The sequence below is a fragment of the Pteropus vampyrus genome, unplaced genomic scaffold (genome assembly GCF_000151845.1).
Source record: "Pteropus vampyrus isolate Shadow unplaced genomic scaffold, Pvam_2.0 Scaffold4, whole genome shotgun sequence".
In the NCBI taxonomy this organism is placed as follows: domain Eukaryota; kingdom Metazoa; phylum Chordata; class Mammalia; order Chiroptera; family Pteropodidae; genus Pteropus; species Pteropus vampyrus.
The window spans coordinates 16,506,797-16,523,900 of record NW_011888785.1 but is presented as its reverse complement, the minus strand read 5'-3'; the positions used below and the strand labels follow the sequence as shown (position 1 = coordinate 16,523,900).

Below are 17,104 nucleotides of genomic sequence, written 5' to 3'. Positions count from 1 at the left end.
TGGTCTCCCATCCAAATACTAACCAGACCCTACCCTGCTTAGCTTCCAAGATCAGACATCAGGCTTGTTCAGGGTGGCACAGCCGTAGACCATGGACTGTGGCTCCACTGGGGCATGAACCCAGGACTTTCTGCGTGTAAAGCAGACATGCTAACCGCTATACTACGGAACTACTTCCTCAAATGCAAGAAGTTAATTGTATACAAATTTTGGTTACCTTCTCCTTGCCTTATCACATATTCTCTTTGCTAATCGACATTATTTAAGCATTACATGACAATAAAAAATGTGTTAGACTTTACCTACTTGATTTAGTCATCAAGCAATAATTTCCTACAAGTAGTATTTACCCAGATAAACAGGGTAGAATGCATAAATTACTTAAGAATTTTAATTAAATAAGGTTAAGGTTTTTTAAAAACCCAACTCCAAACAGGACACATTGCTTTGGTGCTCAAGACTCTGGCAGAGCCACTACCTGAACACTCAGGAGCCAGGGGTTCTCACATCCTGGGGTGCCAAAACGTCTCCCTGGGGAGCTTTTTAAAATCCAGGTTCCTAGGGTCCATGGATCTGCATTTTAAAGCTCCCCTAAGGATGTTGATGCAGGTAGCCTTTGAACCACACATAATGAAATATTCAGTAAATATTCAAGAATTATGTATTTATGGAGTAAAATGATCAACCTATTTGAGTCAGGACTGGATAAAGACAAACCAGGAAAATCCATCCCTCGTCCTCCCTTCCCTCTTTCTTAAGGAAGAGTGGAGTTGCGTTGTCTAACAAGGTAGCCACCTGTTGCCCTCCTCCACGTTGTGACATCCTGGCAGCTTACTTTCTGTCTTCGCATCAGCTAACATTGCTTTCATCTTCTCTTCCTCTCATGGCTTCTGCTGACTTATTTACGCTTATTCATGAATCCTGCTTATTGTCGTTTCTCTTTGTCTCTCTTTTTCTGGGGCAGACTACTGCTGAGCTTTTTTTTTCTCGGATTCAAACCCTCCTCGATCAGCTCTGATTGGTGTAGTCATCATTACGAAGTAAAGGGTAAGACATTGAACAAGGCGGTTAGGTCAGTCACCTCTAGGAACTGCTGGTTGACTGTTGATGACCCTGGGTCAGGCTTTGAGCTCCCATCCCGTCAGCTGAGCTGTGAACTGGGTGGCCAACTTTTTCTTAAGGAACCCCTCAGAAGAGGGCTCTGAGTTTAGCAGTCTCCGAAGCTTCTATGAAGCAAGCAGCATAGCCAGAAGGTACCTTGCATGGCCTGTACGCTACCAAGGAAAAAAAATCAGACCAATACAGAGGGACACTCCAGTTTTAATGGAGTAACAACATCCTCATTGTGTAACATTTTTGACTAAAGTTCTTTCTAAGCCATGTTGCATTTTCTCAACTATAGACTCAAAAAGGAGATAATATCAATTAGTACTTATCATAATGTAATAAATTCAAGTGTTGGATCTAGCAGGAAGGCTTCTGATTTTTGTCTGCAAGAACTGTTATTTTCTACATGATCCTGCAATTTTTTCTTCCTATCAAACACCTACAATTTTATTCTTTCTGTTGTCTTATGTAGTTGACAACAATAGTTCTGGAAATAACAGGCAGAGGGGGAAACAAACAGTGTTTCTCGAAGGTTTCATCTAAAAGAATCCCTGTTTTTTGTCATTACCCCTTCATTGCTGCAGATTAAAAAATAACATCTTATCTCGGAAATTGACAGTGCTTCAAACCACAAATGCATAATACATGTTACGAACCCGAACTCCGGGTTGAGAAGAGGCTGGAATGTTGTTTAGTTTCCCCTCCCCCCTTTCCTTAAATTCCTCTCTACCCTGGAGAGGCTATTATCTCTTCTAAACTCTAATTCAAATTAGTAGACTATGGAAGTTTGTCTCTTCTTTCTTCTCTTTCCCTTCTCTGCTTCTCTACTTCACCCTTTCTTTGACCTGTGATCTGTACCCGCTTCATCACCAACAACCCCATAAATGGGTTAGCAAAGAACTCTAACGCTTTTACTATCTAAAATAATCTGCTTAATTATGTCCTGGGGTTGTCACAAAGCAGAATGAAAATAAAGTTATATATATTATGCTTCATCTAGAGTGCTTTTTACAGTATTTGATGTTTTTATATTAACATAATTTCAGATTTCTAGAAAAGTTGCAATAGTACAAAGAATTCCTAATACTCTTTACATACTTTCCCCAAATGTTTACACTTTATCATATTCAGTCATTTTATCATATTCTGCATTTGCTTTATCATATTCAGTGATTCTCTCTGCCACACACAAATCTGTGCAATGCACGTTGTCTTCCTAAACCATTGTTTTGACTCACATGACACTCCATTACCTTTAAATATTTCAGTGTGTTTTTCTTAAAAAGAATTCAGAGTGATATTTTTCAATTAAAAAAATGCAGTTTTTTGTTTTTGTTTTTGCTTTATTTGCCCTTGCTTTTTCTTTTCCCTTCTCTGATTGGGAGTTTTTAAAAGCAAAATGGCTAAAAAAGAAGAAACGTTTGATGCTCCACAAATTGGTTCATCAGCCCACGGATGCTCAAAAATTGGCTGTATTTTTGTGATTCAGTGTTTCCAGGTCAGATAAGCTTTCAAAGTGGTGGTGGGAGTGGGGGGGCGGGGGGCGGGGTACGGATAGCACTGCAACTTCCATCTTCTGTCTTTTTAATACCCAAATTAATTTCTTAGGGACTATTTAGCCAGCAGCATAATATTAGTGAAGCTTTCTTATAAATAGTGGGCATAGGATGTGATGTGGCTAGTAAGCGAAATATCTATTATTAGAATGCTTAGCCAAACTATTATGAAGTTAGCAGTCACATATAACAAGTAGTTATAATCAGTCAGGTGCTCTATTTTTCCTTTTCATTTAATGTTGATTCTTATGAATTTGGGATACAGAGGGAATCGTCTGTGCCCAAAGTGCACTGTATTGTATTATTAATACCAGGATAGCAGCTGAGTCCCACTAGACAGTCTTTGTGGTCTGTAGATACTCTAAGAAGTGTCTGAGCATAAAAGGAGGCTGTTTGAGTTGAAGTAGGCTGATAGTCTGGGATGACATTTGAATGCATGGAGGACAGTGTCTAAATGACAACGTCGAGAAGGGAAGGCAAAAAGAAGCTTGAAACTATTCCTATTGTCCTACGGACACTCATCACTCCTCCGGAGATATTCCTCACATGGGAGCTTTGTCTGGGTAGAGATGAGGAGTGGAATCAAGGAGGGGTAGACACCGGGGCCCTGGGACAAAAACCAGGGATTCAGGTCCTTAGGCACATTAAAATTCTAGACAGTCAGCAAATGTAATGAAAATCACAACCCAAATGTATTTCAAGTCTAACAAAGTCAAACATTTTAGCTAAATTATTACAAGTATATTTAACAAAATGTTTGCAATACTCCGAGATGCTTCTATGAATAAAGCTTTTAAGAACATCAAATCAGTTGTGCAGATGAATAATTTACCAATTCTCTTTTGGAATTTAGGATAGCTATTTCCTTTACCAGCACACACACACACGAACACATACACTCTGTTCACGCACACAGCCAAATAGAATAAATTTGCAACAGTCCTGGAGTCGTTAGGATAACATCGTAGGTTAGTCAAAGGATTACTTAAAAACAATACAAAAGTTAGAGAAATTGATGGAAATTTATTTTATAATAAATATCTCTCTGAATGCCAAGCATGGAATCAAGTACTATGCTGTTAACTTCCATAGTTGGGTGAATTTTTTCTCTTTAAATTATCACCATTCTTTTAATGTAGTTTGCAGTACGTATAGTGCTCTTGGATTTTTAATTGCTCTGGATTATCATTTTCAATGCAATTAGTAAAATGCCCTCAATTGCATATAATAATCACCGTAAATGGGGCTATTGGCCTAATTACTATAAATGAGGAAAGATCTGTGATTATCATGTGCAATTAAATCATGTACAGTATTTATTTTACATTATTACATACAATGGTGTAATGATTAATTATATTGCATCATTCCTTGGTCAACAAATCTACTTTATATTTAGATACCTAGAGTTGTGACCCATTATCAAAGATCGGTACCAGCTCTTTCTTCTTAAAGTAATTGCGTTATTTCGTGGCCTGAGAACCTGCTGAATAAACTGTGCACAAGCAAAAATAAATCTGGAAGGAAAAAAAGAATTTTCCCTCCCTTAATTAAGAATGCGCACATTATTCCTATGTTGTCAGTGTTAAATCTTCCTTGAGCCAAGTTCCACCATACCTGTTAGTTTTTTATGTAAATGTATAAAAATCAACCTCCCTAAATGATGATAACATTTAAAATATGCCTGAAGGGGGGAAAAAGGAGGTCTTTTCTTCAGTGTAGCAAACATGATAATCACCCCTAGTTTACAAATGCACAGTTAACAAGCTTATAGCACATAATTAATTCTGCAAAGGATGCTGTTTGACAGAGTGGGATTATGAGAATTGCATATTGATAGTGGCAGGAGAAATAAATCTATTTTCTCTACGTCAGGTAGGCTGTTCTTGTGTTCTTTAGAAACTGGCACATCTCAGAGGTGTTGCTCTCAAAATGATCTCAGGATGGAAAGAAATCAGTAATTACAGAGCCAAGCATTCAGTTGTGTCCTAATTTTCCCACCAGTTTTTCAGTGTTTCAGCTGCCTCAGAGACTTAAAGTATTCTCATTAGGTAGCTGCAGAGGCAAGCCGCTTGCCTACTCCCTCATTCTCTCACTCGCGTTTCCTTTTTTTTTTTTCCATTCCTGCCTTGGGAGTGACTGTGAAGATCATTTGCTGGAATGATTGGCAGGTTAGAGGATTCGATCAGATGAGTTCCTCTTAGTGTAGGTCAAAAAGGCTAGTTAGCAGGAGCTGTCGAAAAATGCCAGCAGCATTCGAAATGGGAAATGTCATGACTTCGAGGCAGGGGGTGCCACCTGGAACAGAAAGCCCCCAGCTCATTAGCAAGTTACAGGATGCGGGCTTAACTGGAGGGAGCAGAGAAGGAAAGATAATACCCAATAGAGAAAATGATTGTGAAGTGGAATTGATTTCATGTATAATTTGTTTATCACTAGAGGGGACAAATGCTGTCCTTCTGACATGAGCAGAGGAGTGTGGACTCTGAATGAAGCCACTTAGCATAATCTCCAGGTTGAGCTTTGGATTTAAAGAATCCAAACTTCTTTATTCTTAACTGTGGAAATGATCAGGTCGTGTTACATTAATTAAAGCTGACATACTCTCAAATGTTTTATCTGGGAGATTGTGGCAATTCGACAGAAGTGGATAGAGATGGGCAACTTTAGAAAATAAGAGGGATTTTTTTTTTTCCTCTGCTAGTGTGGAAGGCTAGCTCAGTTGCATACTGAATTATAACAGGGCTGTGGTTAGCTAGGCTGCACAAACCAAACAGAGCTGCCCATTTCTTATTCAGTATCATTCATAGAGGAGAGTATTTGCCCTTTGGGAGATTTAGATCTAATCCATGTAAAAATAGATTTGTGTATTTTAAAATATGACTGTATCATATTTGGGTACAATGTTAAATTTTAATCTGTTTTTTTTTTAAGAGGAAGCTCTCCAATTTTATTACTACCTAGCTGTCAGTTCATCTAGAATTTGATATTTTACCATAAAGTCAACAACTTGCAGTAGCCATGTTTACAAACAAAACTAAGCTACAAAGATGTTTCTATAGGCAAAATTAATCTGCAAATCGTAAAAAGAGAATGTAGTAGCAAAACAAAATAATATGCCTAGTATGTACTCAAACTAAACTCCAATTTAAAGGTTCCTGTATTTTTACAATGTATTAAATGGGCTTTAGTGTAAAGCCTTTTTCTACATAAAGTCCATCAGAAAATGTTTTTTCTTTTGATAAGAAACTTTTATGATGTCATTTATCTTTTACTTGGAGATCTTCATTTGTTATTTCAAGTCACAAATGCCACAACTGCAAGTCTTTCTGGCTGAACACTAAACGATGTTTACTTAGCATCCAAGTTTTGGTTAAAATATATATATTCAAAATGTCTTTGCTTTGAGTTTCTCTTTTCTCTTAAATACTGAGACGTTTTATGAGGCAGTTATGAAATAGCCAATGCTTGTTTTATCAAGCAGTCTCAGACTGCTGTCTTCAGTGAATAGGAATCTTAAAACCTCCTAGTCGAAACACTGGTGGAAAATTCATTCTGTTCTGTATTCAGCATAAAAAGCTTAGCATTAAGCTACTGAATATAGCTGTCAAGATATACTGCATTAGTTTTATCAAATCTAAAAATTTAAACCAGTGTGAATCCACTCATCCCCTCATTTGGAAGTTTTATTGTGTGGTCCAGAAGCTGGCCTTTGAAAAAAAAAATTATGAAATGCTGTTTGAAATGGTTCATCAAAAGCTAAGATTTTTTTATTCTTCCACAGTAACTCAATTTGTTGATAACTGACAGATTTATTAGGAAAGAGAATAAATCAACTGTTTTGAGAGAAAACACTGTCGAGAATTTTTTTAAAAATAAGAGAATTGGGCCTGGTTGTGTCCAAGTGGATTTCTCAGTTTTAGACTAGCTTTAGGTAAGATGCCCTTACCTGTCAAGATGAGCAGGTCAGAGGTGTGGGGCAGTCAGAGTCAGAGGTGAATGAGGCGTTCGTTCATGCCTCGTCTCACTGCCCACCTTTTTCTCCATTCCCTGCCCTCAACTTGGCCTTCTAAAGTCTGCACTGCATTCATGAACTACACTATCTTCCTCACGATTAATCTCTTCTCCGTTAACTAGAGTACTATCTCATACATATTGATATTCTTTTATTTTATCATTCTTTGTGAACCTTTCCTCAACTCTATGGATTGAGTGACCTGTTGTTAAAAGTTTCACCTTAAAATTTGTGGGTTCCTCTCAGATAAGTTCCTTAGGTTCCAAAGACATGACATCCTTATAATTGTCCTCTATATTAGCAATTTTCAATGTGTGATTCATATACCCTAGGGATCCCCAGAGACCCCATGGGATCAAAACCATTTGCATAATAATGTGAAAATGTTCTTGGCCTTTTGCAGTGTGTTGATGTTTGTATTAATGGTGCAAAAGCATGGTAAGTAAACCTGCCGGCTCCTTAGCATGAATCAAGGCGGTCACTGGTACTAAACTGTATTCCTAGGCAGTTTTCTTTACCACTTTACAATGGTAATTATTTTTAAAAGCCAGTTTTACTTAATAATGTCCTTGATGAAGAAGTTGAAATTATTAATTGTGTTAAATCTCTCCTTTTGAGTAAATGTCCTTTTTAATATTCGATGTGACTAAATGGGAAGTTTGCACAAACCATCTTCACTGTGGACCTAATTACTGTGGCTGTCTCGAGGAAAATCTTTGGTGCAGTTATTTGAGTTGCAAGATGAACTAGCATTTTGTTTCGTTTTGTTTCCTGAAATGTGGTTTTCACTTGAAAGTATGACTGACAAAGATATGGTTATTTGAACCTGAATATCTGGCATTCATTTTCGCAAAAATAACAAAAAGTGAGTCTACCACCCAAGAAAAACAACTCATAGTAATTGCCACCAATAATAAAGCTTTCAATAGAAAATTAGAGTTTGGGGAAACTTTAGGAGGCTCTTTTTGGCACTGTGAGCTTGACAGTTTCCCAAACACTTTTCAAGTGAGTTGGGTGGCAATATAAGCAAAAGGGATTTTTTGATATTATATAGTCAACTGTGTCAACATTTGAAAGACCTGCATAACTCATCAAATCGGTGTTTTCCAAATGGCCAATGCATAATTTAGAAAGTCACAGCATGGATAAAATATTCACTAAAATATGACCAATAGAAGTTAAAGTAACAGAATGCAGAGATTTCATTGATACGGTTTCAGATTTCCCAGTGCAACTGACCTTTTAGAAGCTACCACTTGTTGAGTTTTGTACTATACAAAAATATATATCCACAATTATCTGAAAATGCTACTAAAATACATTTTTCTTTTCCAACTACATATCTGTTAGAGGCCATATTTTCTTCTGTTGCTTCAACCAAAACAACATATCAGAAAACAAATTGAATGCAGAAGCAGATATGAGAATCCAGCTGCTTCTATTCAGCCAGACATTTAAAAGATTTGCATAATTGTAACTCAGTTCCACCCATCTCACTAATTCTGTTTGGAAAATATAGTTATATTTATTGAAATAATATTTGTATGTTAACAATGTTACATGTAATGGGTTTATTTTTTTAATGAATTAAATATTTTAAATTATCAATTTTAATTACAAATATGGTAAATATCAGTAGCTATAATCCATATAAACAAAGCTCTTGTAGGGTACTCTATGATTTTCTAAAGTATCAAGGGTCCTTAAGAGCAAAAAGTGTGAGAGGCACTGCTCTATATCACTAGCGCTATGCGTTAACTCTAATATGCTAATTATAATTATATTGTGACATTTTCCCCTTTGAATAAGTTACTGTTCACTGAATATTTTGCTTTTGCTATATAAAGTTATTCCAGTTCTGTCTATCGAATCAAATATCTTAGTTTTCCAGGGGATACAATGGATAAAATCCCTATTCTTATGTTCATATAGATACCATCTGTAAATGACAATAGAGCGCCATTTCCTATGCCTTTGATGATTAGTGGACCAAGTCTTAAAAGACTTATGCTATATACTAGTTGTTTGGGCTTTAGCATTTCCTTTTTTATATACGTTTGGTTAGACCTTGCGTGGAGAGGCTCTGACTACATAACACTAAATCATCAGGCCATTTCATGGCATGTTTATAGGTCTCAGGAGGACTTTCAATACAGCGCCCTGATCAGACTCGCGTACATTCAGCTTCTTTCAGGAGCAGGAACTCAGGTCTTTCTCTGCCCACCTACTAGGCAGTAGCTCATGGAAATTTTAGATTTCAAAAAAGTAACTACTCAGCATGAGTAGCAGTCAGACTAGGGTTGTGAGATTCTTTTTATTATTATTATTTATTTTTAAATACTTTTAGATTTATAGAAGGGTTGTAAAGCCAGTGTAGAGAGGTAGCAACTTCTACTATTAACAACCTTTATAACCACAGTACCTTTATCAACTTAAGAAATTAACACAGGTACCATACTATTAATTACACTACAACTCTTTTTGTAGTTCACCTATTTTCACTCTCATGTCCTTCTTCTGTCCCTGGAACCCATCCAGGGGACCACATTACATTTTATCATCATGTCTCCTTAGTCGCCTTTGTTCTGCAATAGCTTCTCAAACTTCTCTTGTCCTTTATGACCTTGATGCTTTTGAAGAATCCTGTTTAGGCAATTTTATAGAATGTCCCTTCTGATGTTTTCTCATGGTTAGACTAGGGTTGTGGGTTTTAGAGTAGAATACCACCAAGAATGAAGTGCTCTTCTCATCACATCATGTCAGGAAGCACATGATGTCCACGTGACTTATCACTGGTCACATTGACTTGATCATTAAGTTAAGTCGGGGAAGGTTTTAAAGCCCACGTGGTATCTAGAAAGTAAAGTCAGAGAGGCAGGAAATCTGGGGCAGGTTCTTAATCAAATAGAAAGAATTCCACATGAGTTACTGAGTTTAGGACAGGACGCCTGATGTCAGAATCGGAAGCGAGAGAAATGCCACATTTCACTATTAAATCTCCATCTTCTAATATGGCACATAATTTATGACCATTGAATATTTTTTAAATGTTGACTTAATTAGTGAATATCGAACTAACTCACCATACCATAATCTTCTGGGTTTTTTTAACAAGTATTTTTTGAGTAGCTATTATATATTGGTGTTGTTCTAGGCAGTAGTAAATAGATAGTTTTTAGCTTCAAGACATAATTTAGAAATACAGATATGAATGTTTAAATTTCAAGATAATAAAAGCTACAGTAGACATTTGCACAAATCTACATGGGAGGACAGATGAAGTAAAAATTAATTCTACGAGGCGTGCTTGAGTAGATTTCACATAGGAAAATATTTTGAGCAAAAATAAGGAATTATATTTTCTGTGGGTTTGAAGGAGGAGAAAAGGAGTATTTTCAAGGAGAAGAAACACCGAGAGCAAAGCCATGTCACAAAGTGTAGCATCTTACTTAGAGAATGGTCTGGTAAAGCTAAAAGGCATGGGGGCGGGGGGAGAATGAGAAGAGATGGGACTGAAAAACTCACTTAAAGCTAAATAGTAGAGTGTCTAGAATGATAAGCTAAAGAGTTTGGATTTTAATGTGATTACCCATAGGGAAATATATATGACTTCCTGGTCAGACACAAAAGAATCAAAACATCTTGAAGCTGGGAGAACCTTTAGGGATCATGTAACAACCTTGAAAGAAGATGTGGTATTTTTTGCTTCCTTTTGAACTTCCGATTATGGTAGATCATATCTTGAAAGTAAGTAAAGAAAATACATAAAATTTCATTCAGTTTTATATAACATAATATTAGAATATTAGAAATTAAGCCCACGTTTACCCTTCTCCTTCTCTTTGGCTGAAAACCTATTCATTCCCCAGTCTTGAAATCTTGGGTATAGTTTCATATTATACAGTTTTCAACATGTACATAATGCATTTCTCAAAAACTTATGCATAAATTATTTTAGTTAAAAGACTATGCCTTCTTTGTTCATATTTTTTTGTAAAATAAAAAATGACCCCCTTATAACTTAACTTTTGTGAATATGTAGAATTTCACATATTAAGATATATTGACATTTTTTAGGGGAAATGCAAAAATTCAAAAAGGAGATAACTGGTTTTCCAGGGATAAAAATGTAACACAATTTTTGAAGTTGAAAGAAATGTTGAAGAATATAGTTATCTTCATGGTCTTACTTATAATGAGCTCAGCATTCAGTAAATGTGCAAAAATGTTTTCAGTAATAAATTCATACTGACATTTACAAACTTTGAATTCCTATTAGAGTTAACTCTACTTTTCATGCACACTTTTGCATAAATACAAATAAACTGCTAAGTGTTTGGAGATCTTAAAGTGTCTAACCAATTTCTTAACACTACATAATATTTACTAAATAACTTTTAAGATGATGATGATGATGATGATGATGATGATGACGACAAAGAAAAAATGTTAAAACAACTAACATAAGACAGATTAAACATAAATTATTTAGAGTAGACAAGTTAAATATTTTTAAAAGGAATTAATTGTTGAGTAAAGTATACCAAACTAGATGGAATGTTCTGCAGCCTTAAACATTATAGTAATAAAAGCAAATAAGAAAGAGAAATACATGTGATGATGGGGAAAAACTTAAATATTCTGCTTATACATATAAAGTTTATATGTAAGGAAAAACAGGCAAGGGTGATACATTAAACTGGCATATCCCTGGTTTAGCAGAGAAAAACAGTTTTACAAATTTTATTGTATAATTAAGGTAGTTAATTTATAGTTTTATACCCATAGTAGGTTCTCACTATAATTCCAACCTCAGAACCCGCTTTGGATGGACCCGGATTCTTCTATACTGTCTCATTATCAGACTTTGTCTGTAGATAGTAGTGTATAATAAAGAGTCAAATGCCAGCTAAACTTATTTACAACCACAGAATATTTCATAAGGTGACACTTTATTTCTGTCACTCCCGAAAAATACTGATAAATTATCACTAGAAGTAGCAGTGTCCAGATGATAAAAGAACAGCATAGAGATATAACAGACAAAAGCAAATAGAAAAGTTAATGTAAGTACCTCAGAGTAAGAATATGGGTCTCCAGATTCTATCCCTGCTGCTTAAATCAATACATTTCTCAAAGTCTGTTTTTTGAATCTTTTTTATTGGAACGTTACCTTCTTTCCTATGCCAAGACCAACTGCGCAGTGCTGTGTTGTGGGTTGAGAGAATGGAGACATTACAGAAAAGCCATGACAGTTTTCCGGTTTGATCCACTTAACTATAAGTCAACAGCTCATGGCGAATAGAAAGTGTTCGAGGTATATAATTTCTTTATTACCTCACCTCATTTCCATAATATCTCCTGATCATGATAGGTGTTGGTCTACTTTAAAGAACATAATACAGTCTTCAGTGGTCCACTGCCCACCTGCCAGGAGCTGAAAACATTCACAAGAGGTCAGAAATTGAGACTCCTGACCTTATCTTTGTCTTGTCTGCAGCTTAAGGATAGGGAAGCCAGTGAAACAAAAATCAATAACTTGAAACAAAAATCAATAACTTTCCTTTTGTACCTTTTATTTGTAAAGCAGGGTGAAAATAAATTTTGAAAAGAAACTATATGTTAAGAAAATAAATTTATATAATTTTCATCTCGTGTGTAGGCACAAACATATTTGAGACCTGAAAACAGCCTGTGTGGCCATTTTACATAAATATTATTCAAATATATAAATTTACATTTATATATTTACGTCAACAAAACTTTGTTTCATTTTTCACTCTTTCACTTTCTTGGTGATTTTCCGTGTGATACTTCACCGTTCAATAAGCTTCGCTTTTTTAACTTTTTCCATAGTTCCCAATTTCCACCTTCATTCCATCTCTTTACTTGAAATGTTACCAGGGAGGAGCAAAAAAAAAAAAACTGTGCGTCGGGGGGGGGGGGCGGACAAGGGTGCGAGGTTTAAAGGAGGCAGCGAGAAGATTGCTGCGGGGTGGGATTTAAATGAGAAATAGAATGAATGCTTCACTTGCTGGCTTTTAACACAATTACTGTACCTTACGAAATATGCAGAGAATAGTTAATTATGACTAAACGAGCGCCTTTTCGAGGCAGTGGCAGGCCCAGGGAGCTGACTGTCAGAACTGTGAAAGATGTTGAATTGGAAGGCTAGTCTCCATGTCAGGCGGTGGATGGTCTGCCGGGTGAGCCAGACAGAGAAAAGAAAGTTGGATGAGAGTAGCCGCAGACAAGGGAGCCACGTATAGCGTTTGCATACTTTTCCTGCAAAGGGAGTTCAATCCAAAGAAAGAAGGAGACTTCAGTATTGTTAGGCAGGCTTTGTTCAGGGTGAAGAGCAGAAGGAAATCTGCTGAAGGGGCCTTTCTCAAAGCCTTGGTCTCAGCCTTGAGGTTGTTCTAGTAAAGTTATGTTCTTGAGGGGTGTTTCCACACTATTGTCTGTTTGAAGATCTTCTAAAACCCAAAGGGCTCAAAGTATCCCCCTTTGCCAGCACAATAGAAGGGAATTTATGTGGTAGAAATGACTCATGTTGCAAACTGAACCCAAGCACCTTTTGTTCTTGCACAAAATACTCTGAAGTTCCAAGGATGCCTTTCGAGCTGGACTGACTGAGTCGTACTATAAAAGTGTTTGCATGCTAGAAAACAGGGGAAAACCATCCTACACGTCTGTCTTTCTTTGCCAGCTCAAAGAAGGCCTTAATGTAATTCTCAAAAAAGATGGCTCCAAAAAATATGGCAGATAAAAAAAATTTTTTTTTTGATTGGCTTGGACCATTTTTGCCCTGTTTCCTTACAAAAAGTTCTGAGAATTTAAGTGTTTAAGTCTGAAGCTGAGGTAGATTATTTGGACCACTGAGCAGTACAAGTTTTCTGACCACACGACCAGCCATATCTTTTATCTGGCAGCATGAGCTTATGACTGTGGTCGGCATCCAGTTTTCAAAACTATGCCTTTTTTTCTAAACTATTATGTCTACTCTTCATCAGAAGTTTTTCTAATAATCTCTGCATTTATAGTGAGAAGTGTGTATCTGCAATACCTTTATATATAGTAAATCATCATAATATTTATAGGTCAGAAAGCAGGATTTGTTTCAACTTTACTAGTTGGTTTGAGCCTAAGTACTCATAATCCTTATACTTTAGGAAAGTATGTACTAAAAACACAGAATCGAGTTTTAAAAAAGGGCAACGTACTTATAAGGATAATGTGGGCAGTTGCAAGTGCCTTTTAAATTTATGATCTTCTACATGGAGCTTAATCCTTCAGAAAAGATGGTATCTTAACATATTACATATGTAATTCAAAACATATAAACTAAAAGTTTCTTGTAGCTGATCAAGCAGGATATATAATAAAACTTGACCTTGGAAGTTAGAAAAAAATATGTATTTATCCATAGCAACTAGTTTAGCTTGAGAGGGTTTTTTTTTTTTTTCCCCATTAAGGGTATTGCTTTATTTTGTTATTATTATTGTTATTATTACTGTCAATTCTTTTGCTGGATTTCTGGCATATTTGAAAACCTACATAGAAGATCCTATACAAATTCAAAATAAAAATAAGTAAAGAAAAATCTATTTGTTTAAGGGTCTAAAAAACGAGGAAATATTCATCTCAGTTTCAAAATAAAGGCAAACCTGTAGCATGTAAAAAGAAGGAGAAAATTTACTTGAGATTTGTATGAGCCAGCTTCTGAGAGAAAAGTTATGCCCTCTTCATTGATGGAGTAATTAGGAAAACTTTTATCACGGTAATCATATTTTGGGTTTTTCACAGATGTTATAGTTGCAGTGATTGTGGATCACAGGTAAGGTTGGAAGCTAAGGCATTGCCAATGGCCTGATAAGAACTTTCCGAAGTTATAAATGAATGGATAAAATGGCGCTTGCTACTTCCCTAAATATGTTATTTTTTTTGTTATGGTTGAGATGCCCGTCTCTGATCTTAGTAAACTCTGCTTTGCTGCATTTCTTTCTCCTGCTTTGCATTTTTCCCCTGTGAGCAGTGTGTCTGAATTGGGGGGACCTGAATATACCTCTTTGTTGCTGAGCTTGTCAAGCACAGCGTTGTGTTCTCTTTCCCACCAGGAAGGTCAGGCCACTGGGGGCCAATCTGTTTTCTGAAATGAACCCTACTGTCTGTCCCTGGTATCTGACAGATTGAAACAGTTGTCTGTGTTATTGCACTTTCAATGTTTATTAAATGCCTCATTTTCCAGGAGGTAATAACGTAATAATGTATAGGCTACATTGAAAAGATAAAATTTTGGGAAAGGACTGGACTTTGGATGTTAATATTTATCTAAAAGACAAATTTAATTAGCTTTCTAAGAACATATTTACAGATTCAGGAAGTTAACTGTGCACTGTGTACACACACACACACACTAAGATAAGCCTTCACTTGTGAGTTCTACTAAAGACTTATGTTGTGGGGTTTTTTTAAATTGGAATAATAAAATTATGAAGTATGGAACTGTTTCAATAGTAGAATTGTAGAAGTAAGAGTCTTTTGTTCACTTAGATTTCAGTTCCATGTATTTTGATCAGAGGTATGCATAAAGCCTGAAGAAATTTATACTGTGCTGAGCCTCACTTCTGTACTCTCCAGATAATTGAGCTAATTAAATCTTTACCAACATTAACACAACTCCAGCATTCCTTGGACGGTGGATAATTATTGCATGAACATAGCAAGTTTAAACTAAACAGATGAAAATAGAGTTCTGTGGAATGGGTATTGAGCTTATTCTTTATTCATCTTTTGATAAGGTTTAATTAAAACTGCCTCTCTCCATTGTGGTAAGAATGAATGTGCTTGTTTTCTTAGTGAAAAGCAAATTATTCACTTCAGCCATGGTTCAGTAATCAAAGCCTTTGCAAAGTTTTGGGTTATAGTGTAGCTGTGGGGATATAATTGCTGCAATTCTGTATGAAGGCTTTATCTCTTTTTTTATTACTTTCTCTTATTTATTTTTGTAGAAAGAAATTTATAAAAGCCATTTTGTGATTTGGTGTGGAAGTATGCATGTTTGAAGCCTTGTTATAAATTAAATAGGGTTAGATTTTTTTAAGGTGTATTTTTTATAGCTTCTTGCTGAAATGAAAGGTGAAAAGGGACACACGTTTAAATAGATGTCATTTGAGATGATCTTTTAAGTTAGTGAAGAAAGATCAGTGAAACCTTTAAACCCTGTGGCTGACACTGGATTTACATAGTGCGTTGACAATCCTAAGGGTGGAAAGTAGTAGACATTGGGAGTTTTTCTGCAAATATTTGCATTCTCTTTCACTTTGTTTATAGGTCCACCAGAAATATTTTGTATTGTTCTTTTAAAGGGGGTGGATTTTTTCCCCCTTATGTCGGTGATAATTTTGAAGCATGAATAGATTTCATATATATTAATGACAACTTATTTGGGAACTTACTGTCATGATTGTGCTGTTATTTCTTTTCCTTTCTTTTGTTTTAATAGAATGGAAGATTACAAGAATACAGGATGTTTAATGAATCTACGAACAAAAATAAAAATAGACCTTGAGCATAAACTGAAAGCAGGGTCTTACGCACAGACAAGCTCTCTCTCCTTCTTCATCTTTTTTGTTGCCTCGATTCTGACTTTCCCTGCTTCTCTGGTCCACGTGATGGAAACCAGATTGATTTGTCTCATGATTTGTCATAAGAAAAAAGAGCAGACATCACTCTAGGTCAGCATTCCCAATCCCTCCAAAGGAAATCGGCCCTTCTTAGATTAAATGAATCGATCCTACATCTGAATTTTAATGCCTCTACTTACCACTTCTTACTGCACTTTTTCTTCCTTAGTTCCTTGGAGAGGAAACAGAGACATAAGCAAAAGTTTCTTCATCTATAGAATTATTATGAGGCTGAAGTCATTGTTTTTTAACTCTCCTAATGAGTATCTATACCAGTCTGGTGGACTGGAAATAATGTTTCTTAAATGGAATAGATTAGATGAAAAAGGAAAGTGTCAGTGATCACATATCTAATAAGTATTATTCCTTGAAATTTTTGTTTCAGCTGTGTGTGCACCTACACCGAGTCACTTAGTCAAATGTGTTTTTACAGTCGGTGGTGGCCAAAACAAGTTTGAAAGCCAGTGACTGCGCCTTAGATCCCTTTCAAGGTGTCTCTTGGGAGGTGGGGGAGAGGAGATGCTGGGCAGGGTGCCAAGCCCATCACTCTCCCCATCAAAGTAGCTCTACTTTAATCTGCTTTATACTTTATGTTTCCACCTAAGATATCTTTTAAACAAAGGATGCAGTGGCCAAAAGTTTGAATAATGATTTCCCAGGTCTTTTCCTGGGATTTTTACAGCTGACTACAGTAGTCACAGGAACCAGATCAGCATTATTTTTGTTTTCTGAACTAGAGA

General features: G+C 36.0%; 1 protein-coding gene across 1 annotated transcript in view; it reads left to right on the top strand.

Moving 5' to 3' along the window:
• The window catches only part of CDK14 (cyclin dependent kinase 14), a 546,209-nt gene that overhangs the window by 463,707 nt on the left and 65,398 nt on the right, over positions 1 to 17,104 (top strand). The window lies entirely within an intron of this gene.